Below are 16350 nucleotides of genomic sequence, written 5' to 3' on the forward strand. Positions count from 1 at the left end.
TCTATCTTATCCTCAATTATGTACAAATTGTGTTCCCGAGGAAATTATCGACATTATTAGAAACTTCTAGTGGTACGATAGCAATGGTGGGAGGAATCATCGGATAATAATCTAGGAAGATTAGTAGTATGTGCTCGTTCAAGCATATACATGAATGATATGACACCTAGTGGTGTTTATTTGGGTGACTTGGAACTTTGGACAATTCTTGCGACGAGTACAGATAGGTGTGAAATGTAGTAGAAGCCCATACTACCAGAAGCACATGATATATATATGGACCAGGAAGAGTCACATGGTATTTAAGGAACTTGTAAGGGGTAATAATGTGGGTTAGTACTATGAATTCCTTATAAACTATTACCATTTATACCTACAATATAGTGATAACTAGGCAGGGAGAGAGTGGTTATGGTTCAGACCCAAGAAACCATGGTGGATCAGGTCCTAGTGATGCATACATATGTGAGTTGGTTTATATTAAGGCTTTTAGGGCCTTGTTTGCGGTTATACTAATTTTGATTGCGAGATTAAAGGAAGAGGTGATCGAGGTGATAGACAAGAAGATTACAGCCTTTGTTGGGGTTGGGCAGCCAATGTCTAGGGATGTCACTTGCTACAACATGGTTATGTATTACCCTCCCATGTTCAAGGGGAGGAACTTTTGCATCATACAACAAGGGGTTATTAATTTTTGATCGCTCAATCTATTACTCTGTCCCAGTGTGAGAACGGTGTCATGACGTATCGCGAACAGGTAGTTGTATGTTTTGCAATGGGTGTAACCTAACTGATAGTGAGAGAAAAGGGATGTGTATAAGATGACTTCCATGATGGTCTATGGCTATTAGGAGTTTGTAGTGATGTCATTTGGGACTTGGTAATGCTCCAACAATGTTTATAGGATTGATGGATAGAGTTGTTGACCCAGGCATGCTAAATTGTTTAAGGTGTTATCGTCAAATAGTGGACTTTATTTAAGGGTTTCCTTCATGGGGTATTAAAGGTTTTTGTAAAAGAGTGACTCTACGGAAAGTTTCTACGGTGTCCTTCGTTGTGTAAAGTTTTGTTTTGGGGCTCCTCATCGACCAGGATGGTAATTTGGTCAATCTGGTTTTGGGTTCAGTCATCAATGTAGTGGAAAGTTGACCTTCCACTAGGATTAAGAAGTTTGGTGGATAGTAGGGTATTCTTGAGAATCTATTCAGGTATTTCCAGGTTTTGGTGCCTTCAATTCCATTTGTTCCGAAATATGTAACTTTGGTAGGTGGATGTTCAATAGTTGTTTGACCCGAAAAACAATACTTGATGAGACACCAATCGGACATTGCAATAAGAATTGGCTATACGTTTTATGTAGTGAACTATGCGGATAGCAAGATACGTTATTTTTTGGGTAAAGTTACTATGGTGGTGGATGCATTGGTTCAGAGAACACTAGTGTATTCTCTCAATGGATTTTATTTCAGGACAATAGTGGTTGTGCCTTTGTTAAGGTGATTAGGAACGCTCCGACCGAGGAGGTCAAGAGTAAGGACCGAAAGGAAGGGAGAATTGTATGAGGAAATATGGCTGGCATATTATATGTATGCAAGTCTATAGTTGGTCCATCACAATTGTATGCATGATTGGCTGAGTATATACAATGGTGTTGGCACTTATAACAGGAAGTCGATCATTGGTTTTACAATGCTAGTTCAAGGGTTTCAACTCGATGATTCCATAGTTTTTGGAAGTTCTCATAAGGGTTTGGATTATGGTTATTGTGCTTGCAGCTAAGTAGTCATAAGTTGTCCAACATTGATGATCGTAGAGACAACTCAGGTGTATATGTTAATGGGGTTGAAAACCCCATAGTAGAAATTTGTGAGTATTATCGTGAGTTGTTGTAGATTTCAGGGATGATATCCAAATAAGTGGTGGAGAGTTGTAACTCTTGTTTATCCGAACTGCTTATTTCATGAATTCAAGGAAATTGAGAAAGACGGGTTTTAGAAAAAACCCTAGTTCCTGACACGTACTATTTACTGTCGTGTTGTGAGCCATTTTGAATGTCGCGATGAGAAGTTTGATAGAGCATAAAGCCTAATCTTGGCCTTGAGCCCTATATTAGGAAACTAACTTCTAGGGTTAATTATTTCGTTTAGCCTCCATCTCTCTACAAATCCTCCAACTTCAAAACATAAGCCTAACTTCCTTCTCATTGTGCCATGGTGGTCTTTCGGTGACCTTTGGTGTAGATGAACATGGCTTTTGTGATCAAGAAGCTAAGAGTAGATTTTACTTTTGTAGCTTTCTAAGTGTATGTGTTCCCTTCTTTCTATGTCTCTTGGGATTTGGAAAATTCTAAGTCCCAAAGATTTTGTATGAGTGTTTTCTAGACTTTATTAATTGAAAGGAATGCATGTTTGACTTCCCATTTGTATCATGCAAAAAGTTGCTAGCATTTTGGCCTCATTAGATCTAGGGTTTTGGGAAAAGTTTTTAAAGGCATGCAAGTGGATAAAGTTGGAGAGCTTTATCCATTAGGTCCATATTTTTAAGTGTATGGAGAAGATGAGCCTTGGTCTTTAGGGATTAAGTGCTTGATAAAAATTGGAATTTTCTTAATAAATCATGATGTTACCATAGAAGGGTCACAAAGCATGGTTGGATTTTGGTCAGTGACCAACTTCTCATTTATTGATCGCAACACGACCATGTGTTGGTTCTTTGTGGGATTTGACCATTAACTGTTAACTTTTGACTAGTTTGAACTTTGGAAAATTTTGGTGAACTTGAGGATCTGGTTGAGCGTTTGTAGCGGTTAGGTGTGAGGTGGTTCATGCTAACCGTCCATTGCATAGACTTTTATTGAGTTCCTGATACTAGACTCAATTGAGTTTTTTCACTATATTATATATGTGAGTTTTGGATTCGATGTGTGTAGGATATGGTGTAAGGATATGATAAGATTGTATGCATAGCTAAACTAATGGAGTCTTGTTTGTTTTCTTGTCAAGTTTTTATGTGATGATGACAATATCGGTGTTATGTTGTGAGCCTATAGTTCTGTTAGGATGATGGAAATATTAGTGTTGTGTCGTGAGCATACAGGTCCGTTGGGATGCTAGGAATACCGGTGTTGTGCCGTCAACCAATAGATTCGTTTGCTGATGTTTTGAGTCGAAAAGTGAACTTGGAAAGGAAAAGTCCAAGAGCATTAAGAATTGAAATTGTCTCAATGATTGTAGAAAGTATCAATGACCGTCACAGTCATTTCACCTCAAGGTTTTTGAGGAGTCTACAAGAAGAGATGGGTACAAAACTGTGTTCGAGTACTGCTTATCATCCACAAACTGATGGTCAAAGAAAGAGAACGATTCAAACACTAGACGATATGTTGAGAGCTTATACTCTGGAATTCCCCGGTAACTAGGATGAGCATCTACCCTTGGTAGAATTTTCCTACAACAATAGTTACCATTCAACCATTAAGATGGCACGTTATCAAGCATTATACGGACAGAAGTGTCGTATGTCATGTTTTTGGCTAAAAAATGAAGCAGATTATGGGTCCTGAGAACGTCCATTAGACTACTAAGAAGTTGAAAGTGATTAGAGAAAGGATGTTTGCAGATTAAAACTATCAGAAAAGATATGCTGATAAGAAGCAATAACAAGTGACTTTCAAAGTTGGAGTTTTGGTATTGCTAACATTCTCTCCTTGGAAGGGACTTATCATATTTGGAAAGCGAGGAAAGCTCAGTCCAATATTCATTGGACCATTTAAAGCTTTTCATAAAATTAGAAACCAAGCTTACAAGCTGGAATTACCAGAAGAACTGCTGTAACACCCCATTTCCGCATTTCCAATAGGATTCAATATAAAAGACTGTTTACAAAATTTGAAGTAGAAATACATTACTTTATAGCGAAAGTAATCATCATAAATGTGTAGAAAATGACAATACGATTTCCATAGATATATGAACAACCGAATCTGACTTCATATGAAGAAGTTATGCTTCTTCGAAGTTTCTCGATTAAACCGACACGGCTCAACGTATCATAAAAAGTAATGAGGGTTTGTATCAATCAGATACATTTCAAGTATAAATATAAAAGAGAAAATTAATCAAAGAAAATAAAGAACGTAAATTAAATGAAACATAGAGTTCTCCAAATTGTTCTTTCACCAAGAAAGAATTTTGTCTTCACCAAGAAGACGATTTGTCACAAAGACGGTCACCAAGACGAACTCTCTACATTAGGGTTTACCCTAATATAGATTATATACTAATCTAGACAAGTAAATCCCTTGATTAAATGGATTGCATCTAATATAGACTAAGAACCGATCTTATCACAAAGATACAAGATCTGTGATTTATTATATACATATCTATATCATTAACCAATATAAAAGAGATTACAATGAATAACTACGCTATATGCTGACGGTTATAAGCTTGATACGATGGAGTTGTCGAGGTAGTTGATGCTGACGCTGACAGATAGTGTAGAGTGTTTGACTCATCAGATCATAAGGTGTGACCATAAAATCTCCCCTATCTGATGATGTCAAAACTAATCTTCTTCTTCAGAGTCATTGGAAGAGCCATTGTACAACTTGTCATCTTCTTTTAAGATTTTCGGCTTAACCCATCTGAATTGATCAAGTTTAAGTTCATCGAGTCTTCTACTAAGCTCCAGTGATATCAAAACACGATATCCTTTTTCCAGTTCATAGTGACCTAGTCCTTCTAAGCAAAGATGAAACAAATGTTTAGTAGGAGCAGAAGGAAGGTCATTAGTATGTTGAAAGTACATATAATTTTTCCTGTCAAGATAAAATATCCCATGCTCTGGTTTTGGAATGAACATATATTGAACTGATACAACACCCGCTGGTAATTTATTGTTGATATACTGAGTTCCATAAGGAAGAAAAAACTTGGTATTCTTCGATTGTATGGGAGCACCTGTTCTTCCGGATGAGGATGGTCTTGATGGGCTAGTTGATGATGGACCAGCTTATGGCACAAGGTTTAGCTTCTTCACATTGTTGAGTAGCTGGTGAATTGCCAAATTCACTTCCTGACCATGAATACCCTTGTGTTGTCGATAATTTCCTGAATTTGCATCCACACACTATAGACAAATTTGACTAGCTGCTCACGAGCAAAAAAAACTTAAGTGTATTCATATTCTGTTTTCATTCTAACCAAGTGAAGCTTCATGACTCGTTTCTTGGTTTGGTTCATCTCACCTTGACAATGGCATAAGGCTTTGACCTGCGAGTAAGAACATCTCCAAACTTTTTCCTATCAATTCGTTCATTCAGGTTTGAAATAATGTGTTGTTTCTCCACATTATTATTGAAGTTTTTCTTGACCTGATTATCAGTGCATTGAACATTAGCACTCTCATCAGCAGAAGCAAGAGTATGAACAAGTTTGGCAGACAGGCGTTCTTGTTTTCTTGCTTGTTTCTTTTGTCGGATCGTAGCATTATATTTAAACATAATTTCTCTAATTTCCGCAATGGGTAATCTCCATATTTCTGCCAGTTCATTTAGATCAAAGATGAGTTTGCTTTTCTTGTTAGGAGGAGATGTTGAAGGATCACCACCAACAGCAGCAGAAGAGCTTCCAGCTTCAGCATCATGAGCTTCCTCTGAGAAGGAAGCCTTTCTTTTCCGAAGATTAAGCTGATCATTGTAATAGTCAATGTCACTATCAGTTCCTTGTGGAACCTCTTGAGAAATCTACCCCTCAAAGTAAGATCCATGGTAGACAACATTGAAAGGAAAAACAAAGACAACAGCTTGTAGTATGAAACCAAGATCAAGAAACCCTTCAAATTCATCGGTCTCTGATTGGTCACTAGTGTCTAGAATGGGCTGATCAATTGTTACATCAGCGTCTGAAATATCAACAACATCAATTTGCTTTTGAGGACAAGCTTCAGCTTCAACCCTTCCAGTCATCTCAGGGGTGAGATGGAGTTTGTACAATCATCACTTTCATTTGCATTGGTTGAGTAACCCATTGATTATTCTTCCCCGTTTTGGTAGCTTAAGATTGGGGGGAGAGTTAGAGGAGGCGAAGGAGTTCTATTAGGAGGATTGGATGGTGTAGAAGGTGGTGGAGGAAGATTTGTTAATGGAGGTGGAGGTGGAGGTGGGTTATCACCAGGAGAATTTGGTGGAGTGTCATCAACAATCATATCATCATCATCATCATCATCATAACCATCATCCAAGGCCATAAGTCAATTCATTGTAGCCACATCCCTTTCAACTTTAGTCAAACTTTTATCCATTGACTGAGTTAACTGCACAATTAAGGAGAGTTGAGAAAGCACAGTAGTTTCAATGTTGGAGTTGGATTCTCCCTAATTATCTTGATGAAAGGAAGCAGTCGTGATAGGAACAGTCTCAGCTTGAGGAGGAGGAGGAGACGCTGGTTTTTGGAGAATAGACATCTTGAATCATTAGCTCAATAGTTTCCACAGTAGGTGGGGTTAACCCATATTGTGCAACATCATCATCAGAGGAAGAGGATGGGAAGGTAACTAAAAAACAAATGTGCTTGTTTATCCTTGGAGGAGAGTTCATTATCTGAGTAAATTCTTCTCCCATATCAGCTGCTAATTCTTCTTCATCTTTATCAGTGTCTTCTTCCTCGTCAGCCCCTTCTTTATTACAAGCTTCTAGATCACCATCATCCTCATTATTCTCTTCCTTATTACCAAGATCATAATTATCATCACCATCGTCTTTAGAGAATGAGGATTCAACCACATATGGTTTTTCGATCCACTTTGGCATCCTTACAGTAAGAGGAAAGTCACCCTGAGATGGAGAAATATTAATAATTTCTGAGGAAAGGGAAGGAATTGGAATGATAAGCCTATGACTTTCAACATAGCCTTCTTTTTAAGACAAGATAAGACCAAGCTGTAAGTCTCAAATTTTGGTTGATGTATCAATCAGATCCACTTGATGGTGCGGAATCCCAATCAATTGGATGATGCAAGATCAAATATGGAAGAAGGAGGAGAAGATGATGATGAATCTATGATGTATTGATGATAAGATTGATGCTCAATAAGAGAATCACACACACACACTCTTATTCTCTCTAACTTTCTCTCTCTACAATATGACTATGAATGAATGCACCTCTTGACTCCTCACCCTTACATCTATATATATGGACCGCAAACTCAAGGACCAAACCCAATGCTATACCGAAAACACATGGGTTTTCATTCCAAGCTACAAATAAACTAAATATTATTTTCGGCCCAAGACTAATAATAATAAATGCTTAGAAAAGCAAAGTATAAACCATATTTTTGAACCAACAATCTCCCCCTTGGTTTATAATTTTCTTTTCTTTGACCCAACACACTCCCCCTAAGAATGTAGCTGGCTTTTCTTTTCAATATTCATTGGGAGCTTGGCTTCAGCTTTTTGTCTTTTATTTCTTCACAACTTCAAGATGAACAATTGAATCTTCTATCTGAATGACTTCATATTCAACAGTTGGGCTTCTCTTCAAGATTTGACATTGAACGCACGATAGGTATGGAGGCTTCATGTAGAGATTCTTGAAAATTGACGCTTTTAGCTTGAGAATCTTCAGAGAGAATAACAGAGAGAACGAATCTCCTGGATCACTTCAGCAGGTACATAGATAGTAGCAAATTGATTGAGGAGGCTTCAATGCAACCTGTCACATAATCTTCAAGTACAACTTCACCTTGCTTCTGGGGTTGAAAGATTGAATGTTGAAAGAATAATCTTCATTTCTTGTTCCTTCGAATGAGAATTCTTCGACGATCACGGATGAAGCTTTGGCTCAGAAAATATCAATACAGTCTCCATGAGTCTCATCTACATCTGAATTCACTTTTCAAGACAAAACAAATTGAGATAAAAACGAAACTAAAAGAAAACTTAGCACACAATATTTTTGGATTTTTCATATTTTCTGAAAAAGAAATAAAAACAAAAACAAAAACAAAAATATTTTTGGATTTTTGAATTTTCTAATTTTTGTTTGATTTTTGAATTTTTCTGATTTTGTTTGATTTTTTAATTTTAATTCTCCCCCTAAATTTGTGCAGAGAGGAAAAATATGAACAAATTTAACCAAAACAAAAATAATAACTAAATTCCAAAACTAATTTAGGATCAAAGTTGTCAAACAATTCAATATCATTTCTCTGCACACACCTGCATGTTTAGATCTGGACAATCACCGGTATTGTGGTCCACTTAAACACGAAAGATATTGACAAGTTGGACAGATTATACATGACAAGACATTGTACTTATATTCCTAAATGGACCATTTAGCTGACGATGACCAAGGATATTGTTGTCCACTTAAATTCAGCAGCAAGATCTACAGACAACCTATTAAATGGTTCAATTTTAGATGTATTAGAACGTGTTCCCCACTTCCCGATATACCCCGGTAATCAAGAACATCCAAAGAACTATTTACTTTAGGTGAGTAGACAATCATTAAGAGGGAAGTCAGAATTAGAGATAGGTGCATATGGTGTGACCCAGGTCGGATCTTTCGATCATGCAGAGGGGACAACATATGACTAACAGACAGAAAGACTTGCATAAATAAGAAGATGCATAGAGATAGAGTTGCATATGTTGCATTCCAGGTCGGATATGTTCCAATCACGCAAAGGAGGCAACATATGACTGACAGATAGAAAGCAAGAAATTAATTTCCTACAGACCTACTTTATCAGAACCCCCAGTTTCCCTATCAGTACTGGAATTTAGTACATAAGTCCATACATCGAGGAAATGTTAAGCCACAATTCTAGATAATTAACTTTTAGTGTATCTCGCAGGTTCCCATGTTTATCTCACTGATCGATCTACCCGAGCGTCGTATTGTTAGACCAAACAGAACTATCTAAGTCAATATTTGTCAAGTCTTTTGACAGTCCATCTATTCCTATTCTAGTCCATTTAAATCCTTTGTGCCTACCAGCACATTGAACACAGAGTCTAGACAATTCGGCTTTAGTGTATTACATGCATCATAAATTGCCCATTAGCATTATACTTCATATCACTTCCCAAACAATACCTACTAACGGAAGACTATAAGAAAATAAAAGATTATCTTCAAAACGAATCATTGTAAGAAAAACTCAGGAATATCGAGAAGAAAACTCAAACCGTAAGTCATTAATTGAATTTGCATCCAGAAGGTCTGAGAACAGCACGTATATTTCAATCTCAGAACAGATCCCAAAATTCTTCATATCGTTAAGCACAAACCCCATTTGTGATCATCTCCTTACTTCCTTTCTTTCCCGCAAAGGACAGATACCCTAAATTTAAGATCTGAGTGTTGTACAATTGAGAGATGTCTCCAATCAAGTGCCAGGAATAGCCACTATCAACAAACCGAAGTCTGATGATATGCCTCCATACCTGCTCCAACATTGAGCGGGATCAGTTGGTCTTTGGAACCCAGTCCATTTTGAAACTGAGTTGACCATTACCGTCAACGAAAGGTACTCTCTCCCATGACATGTCCTGCTTATCACAAACAGAATATGAAGAAATGTTAGAATCATTAGAAGATTTAGGAGATTGAACCTTTGGTACCCATCTGTAATTAGGTTTAAACCATTTCTTGTTCGAATGGATTGGTGCCTCATCACTTGATTTTGATCTCGAAGCCGATCGGCGAGATGAATTTGACCTAAACCGGTCTTGGCTTCACTGTAGCATCTCTTGAGCTTGGCTTCTTGTCCGACATTCCTTTCTTGCTCTTGGAAGTTCGATTATTGGCCTTTTTCACGTTCCAGTCACCATTGTTTGAATGTGGCCTCGAAGGGTTTCCTTTGAAAAATCTCCCTCTTGATGTATTTTGCCACCCTTGTACATAGTAAGGAACGTATGCGCGATTTGGACAATTTCTGCCAATGTGTCCAGGTGTTCCACATTGAAAACATGTCTTTTTCTTCACATAGGAATTGTTTCTTCCTGCCCCTGGTGGCATACCCTTGCCTTGCCTCTGATTGTTCCCACAATCTCACTTGCAGCAGGCCATCTGTTTCACTTACTTTGGTGGCTTGTACTTGCCAAGAGCAGGGTTGTCCGAAGTAACTAGGTTAGAAGCAACAGATTCAGAGTTCAAGGACTCATTGGTTTGTTCAATAGTGTTCTCCTTGTTCTCATATTCCGCTACTTTACCTGCACAAGAAGTAGAATTATCAAAAACGTTCACCTTAATATTCTCAGTTGGCCCAGATTGTTCAGTCTTAACTGAAGCTTGTTCAGGGAGTGGGCCAAATTGAGCAGGAATTTCTTCCTCGTTGGTCTGAAGGGGTGGGTTATGGTTTTCATTAAAGGGAGGTGGAACACTAAGATACCCTAGACCCTTGTTTTGATTATTTTTAAATGTTAGTTGTTTTTCTATCATCGAGGCAACTACCACACTTGATACATCAAATTTCTTAAAGGTAAAATCTGCATCAATATTTAGCTTTCAATGCATCAAGTTCGGGAGTCACGTTAGCAAGTTGTTCCTTAACATAGGTATAATTCGCACATTTGTTGCTATATATTCTTCTTGAAGTGTTCTAAAATCCTTGATTTTGGCCTCTAGTTGTGCTTTTAAGGGTTTTTGACCTTTCCTTACAGTATAGCCTTCATATTTAAGGTCCTCATTTTCTCTTTTTAATAAATCGATTTGATCTCGGAGAAATTTAATAGTAGTTTCACAAGATTGAGAGCATGAAACTTCATTGACCGGGATGTTTGAGGAACTCATTGTTTAAAAAAAATTGCCCTTTGACTTAAAAGCTCAAAAGTCAACTTTTAAAAGTCAAGCTTAAAAAGTCAAACTTAAAAGTCAAACTTAGAAGTCAAACCGAAAAGCTAAAAGTAAAAATTTAAAGGTTAAACGAGAAAGTCAAAGTTTAAAGTCAAAGGTCAAACTTGAAAGTCAAAGTCAATTTTTAAAGTCAAAAGTCAATTTAGAAAGTCAAAAATTAAAAGTCAAAGTTTTGGGTAGAAAATGGAATTTTAAAATTAGAAAAATTGATTTTTGGGCTAAAATTGTCAAAAATCCGAAAATTGGATCGAAATAGCGAAGCTATATGCTTTAATTAGTAAAGATGCTTAACAAGTGGCTTGCTAGACCAAGTGGTAAGGGCGTGGGTTGATGATGTGAGAGACCCGGGTTCGAATCCTTGCATGCCCCCGAATTTTTGAATCTTCGCTGATGCTGAACGAGAATGCGAAGACTACACGCGCGAGGACCGAACACGTGCACGCTGCTGACCGGAAACCTCGTGGGCTGAAAACCTGTTGGGCCGAAAATTCGAGTACCGAAAACGAATTGGGCCGAATTCGGAAGCCCAAAATGCCGAGGAACCCTAATCCGATATTACGGCCGCCGCCGTGAGGACCGAGGTCTGACCGAAAATGTGAAATCCTAGCCGTAAACGAGCGTGAAACCCTAGCCGTAAACGAGTTTCCGGCCGCAAACGGCTGAACCGCAAACGCGATTTCGGCCGAAAACTCCGAGAAAAGCTTGGTGTTTGTGCGAAAATGGCCGCCGGAACTCGCGAAAAAACACGTTTTTCACCCCTTTTTGCTCCAAAACTCGATCAAAAACTCGTTTTTATGGAAAACACAAAGAACAAACCCCCAATATTTTGTCAAAACTATCCAACAACGCAAAATCCTTCAATAAAAAGTGCAAAAACGCTCCAGATCTTGCCAAAACGATTGATACAATCCAAGCTCTGATACCAACTATAAGTCCCAAATTTTGCTTGATGTATCAATGAGATCCACTTGGTGGTGCGGAATCCCAATGAAGTGGATGATGCAAGAGCGAATATGGAAGAAGCAGAAGAAGAAGAAGAAGAAGATGAATATATGATGTATTGATGATAAGATTGATGCTCCAACACAAGATTCACACACACACACACACTCTTCTTCTCTGTAACTTTCTCTCTCTGCAATATGATTATTAATGAATGCACCTCTTGACTTCTCACCCTTATCATCACCATCGTCTTTAGATTCTGAGGATTCAACCACATATGGTTTTTCAATCCACTTTTGCATCCTTGCAGTAAGAGGAAAGTCACCCTGAGATGGAGAAATATTAATAATTTTTGAGGAAAGGGAAGGAATTGGAATGATAAGCCCATGACTTTCAACATAGCCTTCTTTTTAAGACAAGATCAGAGCAAGCCAACGAGGGTAAGGAACATTCAATGGCTTCTTTTTCCCAGTAATGTAGTCAACCATTTGATCAAGAAAAATTTGAGCAAAATCCAGTTTCTTGTTGTAAACAATATAATATAAAATCCTTTTCTCACGGAGATTCAATTGATCTAAACTTCCAGTATTGTGACGAAGACATTTTCCAATCACACATGTTAAATATTTCCATCCTACATTAAAACATTGATGAAGAGAGTTCTTGTATGGATCACGAGTGAGGCCCTGAAGATTCAAATTATACCCTATTTTTTCACGAACAGACATGAAACTTTCTTTAGAGGGAGTTTCCGAGTAAATTTCAAATCGAGGAAGATGAAGAGCAGTTTGAAGGGGTTCCACATCAATGGTAACCCTATATCGATTATCTCCAACAGTTCCAGTGATGGTTCGAGCTACAGTATCAACAAAGCATGTATAGTAAACTCACATACTTGTTTAGGGTAGAAAGGATCTGGGAAGTCGCATAATGCATATCGAAGAGGACCGCTCTTGACATAGTTGACAAAATCTTCGATTCCTGAGTTTGCGAATTGCTTTCGGATTTCATCCTAGACATCCACATTTGTCGATTGAATGATGATGGTAGAGTCAGGAGCATGAGGACCTTTGATGATGTTAGCGTTGGGGGCAAACTCGTATAGGGAATTGACATGGTGAAAGCTTTGAGGGAAATAACGATTTTGAGTCGTTTTTAGAGAAAGGGAGATGGAGAGCTTAATTGCTTGAATTTCTAGTAAAAGAGATATAGGATGAAGAATTCCTAATTTATACCCGAAACGTTTCTTCCTTTTTTCATAATCATGAGTGACGATATATGCGCCGTAAATATCTTGTATCCCAAGATAATGAAGAAACATTTTAGAAGTTATCCAAAAAGTTACCGCTGAGACAAAGAAGTTACATTAGTGAGACAAATCATAAGGAATAATGAGCATCAGCTTAAGCGATCAGCGAATGAATTTATGATGATCATATAGTTAGTTTGTGATCTCTCCTGATAGTGTAGGCTAAAACTACTATTCACTTACATAGTATTGCGAGATCTCATCAGCATGTGGTTTCATACGCTGAATCATAAACCACTTTTATTAGAAGAGTAATGGAAAGAGTGGATATGTGTTTGAGTAGTTGTCTAAGCCCATAAATATAATTAGTATGTACTTGATTTGATATGTAGCATGGTCCTTTTGGGTTGCCTTCACTCATGCAACTTGACAGGATGACTAGTGGAGAGAGAGTAAAATTTATTATTTGAAATAATAAATTGGTACTCAAATTGATTTTATTAATATATTATAAGATTAATATATTATTTGGAAATCATATTATTAATCGGTGCATAATCAGATTATTTTGATATTAATTTTGGGATTAAATTAACGAAGGGGTTGTTTTTCAAATCATTGATAGTTGCAAAACTAGGTTATGGACTCCTTAATTAGGAGTGGACGAAATCCTATAGGGAGTCCCTATAGATTTCGTCCAAGGCCTCATAATGAGGAGTCCATGGGTTGCTTAAGCCTTAAGCAAGAATTAGGGTTTCCTCTAGAAACCCTAGCAGCCCACAGCTATATAAAGAACCCCTTCACATTGGATTTTCGGCTAACGATTATGTATTAGAAACCCTAGCTGAAATTTCCTTGTCTCTCCTTCATCCTATTGCATTGGGTGTTTGTGACTCCATTAGAGGTGCAACACTTGGGGGACTAAGCATTCAAGAGTCAAGGATCTTCAAGGAATTCTTGTTATTACTATATAACAAGTGAGGTAATCTTCTAACCCTAATTTCATGTGAATTTCGAATCTTGTATGTTAGATCTAGGGTGATTGCTTTGGTGATCTATTCGCATGTTCAGTTAGTGAAAAACATAGATCCAAAGCAATTAGGGTTGCATGATCACATAGGAATGTAGATATGCTCATAACCCAACAGTGGTATCAGAGACTAGGATGTTTTTCAATTGAATTGATGCAATAGTGAACTATCCAAAGAACAAGAAAATCGAATTTTGTTGTCTGATGCTGGAACTCGACGAGTTCAAGTATGAACTCGACGAGTTCAAGTATGAACTCGACGAGTTCAAGTATGAACTCGACGAGTTGGGTGAACTCGATGAGTTCTATGCCCAACTCGACGAGTTGACTCGTCTGTTGCCTTATTTTTCAATTTTCATATCTGATTTTGAATACGATAATTACCATAATTCGTTTTTATTGCCTAAAACTGAATTTTTTTGAATGGCAACATGATATCCTTATCAAAAATAATGGATTTGGTTAAATATGGATAATAATAAGATAATTTTGATTTGAAATTTAACCTTGTAGTTTGAAGAGTTTTAAATTACACCCTTTGGTTTTCTAATTTAGCATTTAATTAAAATTGTTTTCTTTTGAAATCTTAAATTTTAGAACCTTGGTATTTTTGAATAATTTAAAAATACACCCTCGTGGATTTTATTAAATTAATTAAGTGGTTAATTAAAAGGTAATTGATAAATCCATTATATGGTTTTAATTTAACTAAATTAAAATACTAATTTATTAGAGGATTAAATCACTTAGTATTTTAAAAGTTTAAAATACACCCTTATACTATTATAAAATTAAAAGTATAATATTATATAGGGAAATCTCGAGAAAAGTCTCAATATTTACGGAAAAGTTACACTTTAGTCCCAAGATTTTTTTTTGAACAAAAAAGTCCTGAAAAACGGCAAAAATTTGCAGTTAGACCCTTTTTGACCGGTTGAAACCGGTATAAAATTAATTTGGGACTATTTCGTAAATTAACCCCAAATAATATGATTTTTCTGTAAAACAAAAATATTATGACTTTTCTATAAACAAAAATATTAGGATTTTTCTAAAAACTAAACCCTTATTATTATTATTATTATTATTATTATTATTATTATTATTATTATTAAAAATATAAATAAGAATACTATTTTTTGAACTTGTATTATTAATATTGTTAATAAAACATATAAATGCATTTAAATAAAAAAATAATGACATTGTTTTTAGGTGGAGATGGAGGAGATGGTGATGTTTTTAACATTGAAATCATGAATTTCTGCTTGTATTTTTTTACTTTGTATATGGTGATTTCACATTTATTATTATTATTTTTAATTCAGAATATTAATACTTAACAATTTTAAAGAAATTACATATTTGTTAAATTGTTTATAAATAGTTTAAGGTATAATCATTTCTCACTTTGTATATAAAATTGTTTAAGGTAGAAGGATTACTTTCCAAATCCAACAAATTCACTACAAACATCTACATAGGTAGCCCATATCAAAATTCAAAAGTATTAATTATAATATATTGTTTAATAAAAGTAATAGGAATAATTCAAAAGTATTAATCAAAATTCAAAAGTATTAATCCAAAAAACATGTCTTATTACTTTTTATTAAACAAGATATTGTAATTAATACTTTTGAATTTTGATATGGGCTACCTATCTATGTCGATGTTTGTAGTGGATCTGTTGGATTTGGAAACTAATCATTCTACGTTAAATAAGTTTATATAAAAACTGAGAAATCCTTCTATCTTAAACTATTTATAAACAATTTTACAAATATGCAATTTCCTTCAAATTGTTAAGTATTAATATTCTGAATAGAAAACAATAATAACAAATGTAAAATGACCATATACAAAGTAAAAATATACAAACAGAAATTCATGATTTCAATGCTAAAAGCATCACCATATCCTCCACCTCCACCCTTAAACAATGTCATTATTTTTTCATTTAAATGCATTTATATGTTTTATTAACAATATTAATAATACAAGTTCATAAAATAGTACTCTTATTTATATTTTTAATAATAATAATAATAATAATGATAAGGGTTTTGTTTGCAGAAAAGTCCTAATATTTTTGTTTACAGAAAAGTGCAAATATTTTGGGTTAGTTTACAAAATAGTCCCAAAATAATTTGGTACTGGTTTCAACGGGTCAAAAAGGGTCAAACTGCAAAAATTTTCCGGTTTAGGACTTTTTTGTTCAAAAAAAAATCTTGGGACTAAAGTGTAACTTT

Source organism: Lactuca virosa, chromosome 3 (genome assembly GCF_052849685.1).
Source record: "Lactuca virosa cultivar CGN04683 chromosome 3, Lactuca_virosa_CGN04683_v6, whole genome shotgun sequence".
Classification (NCBI taxonomy): domain Eukaryota; kingdom Viridiplantae; phylum Streptophyta; class Magnoliopsida; order Asterales; family Asteraceae; genus Lactuca; species Lactuca virosa.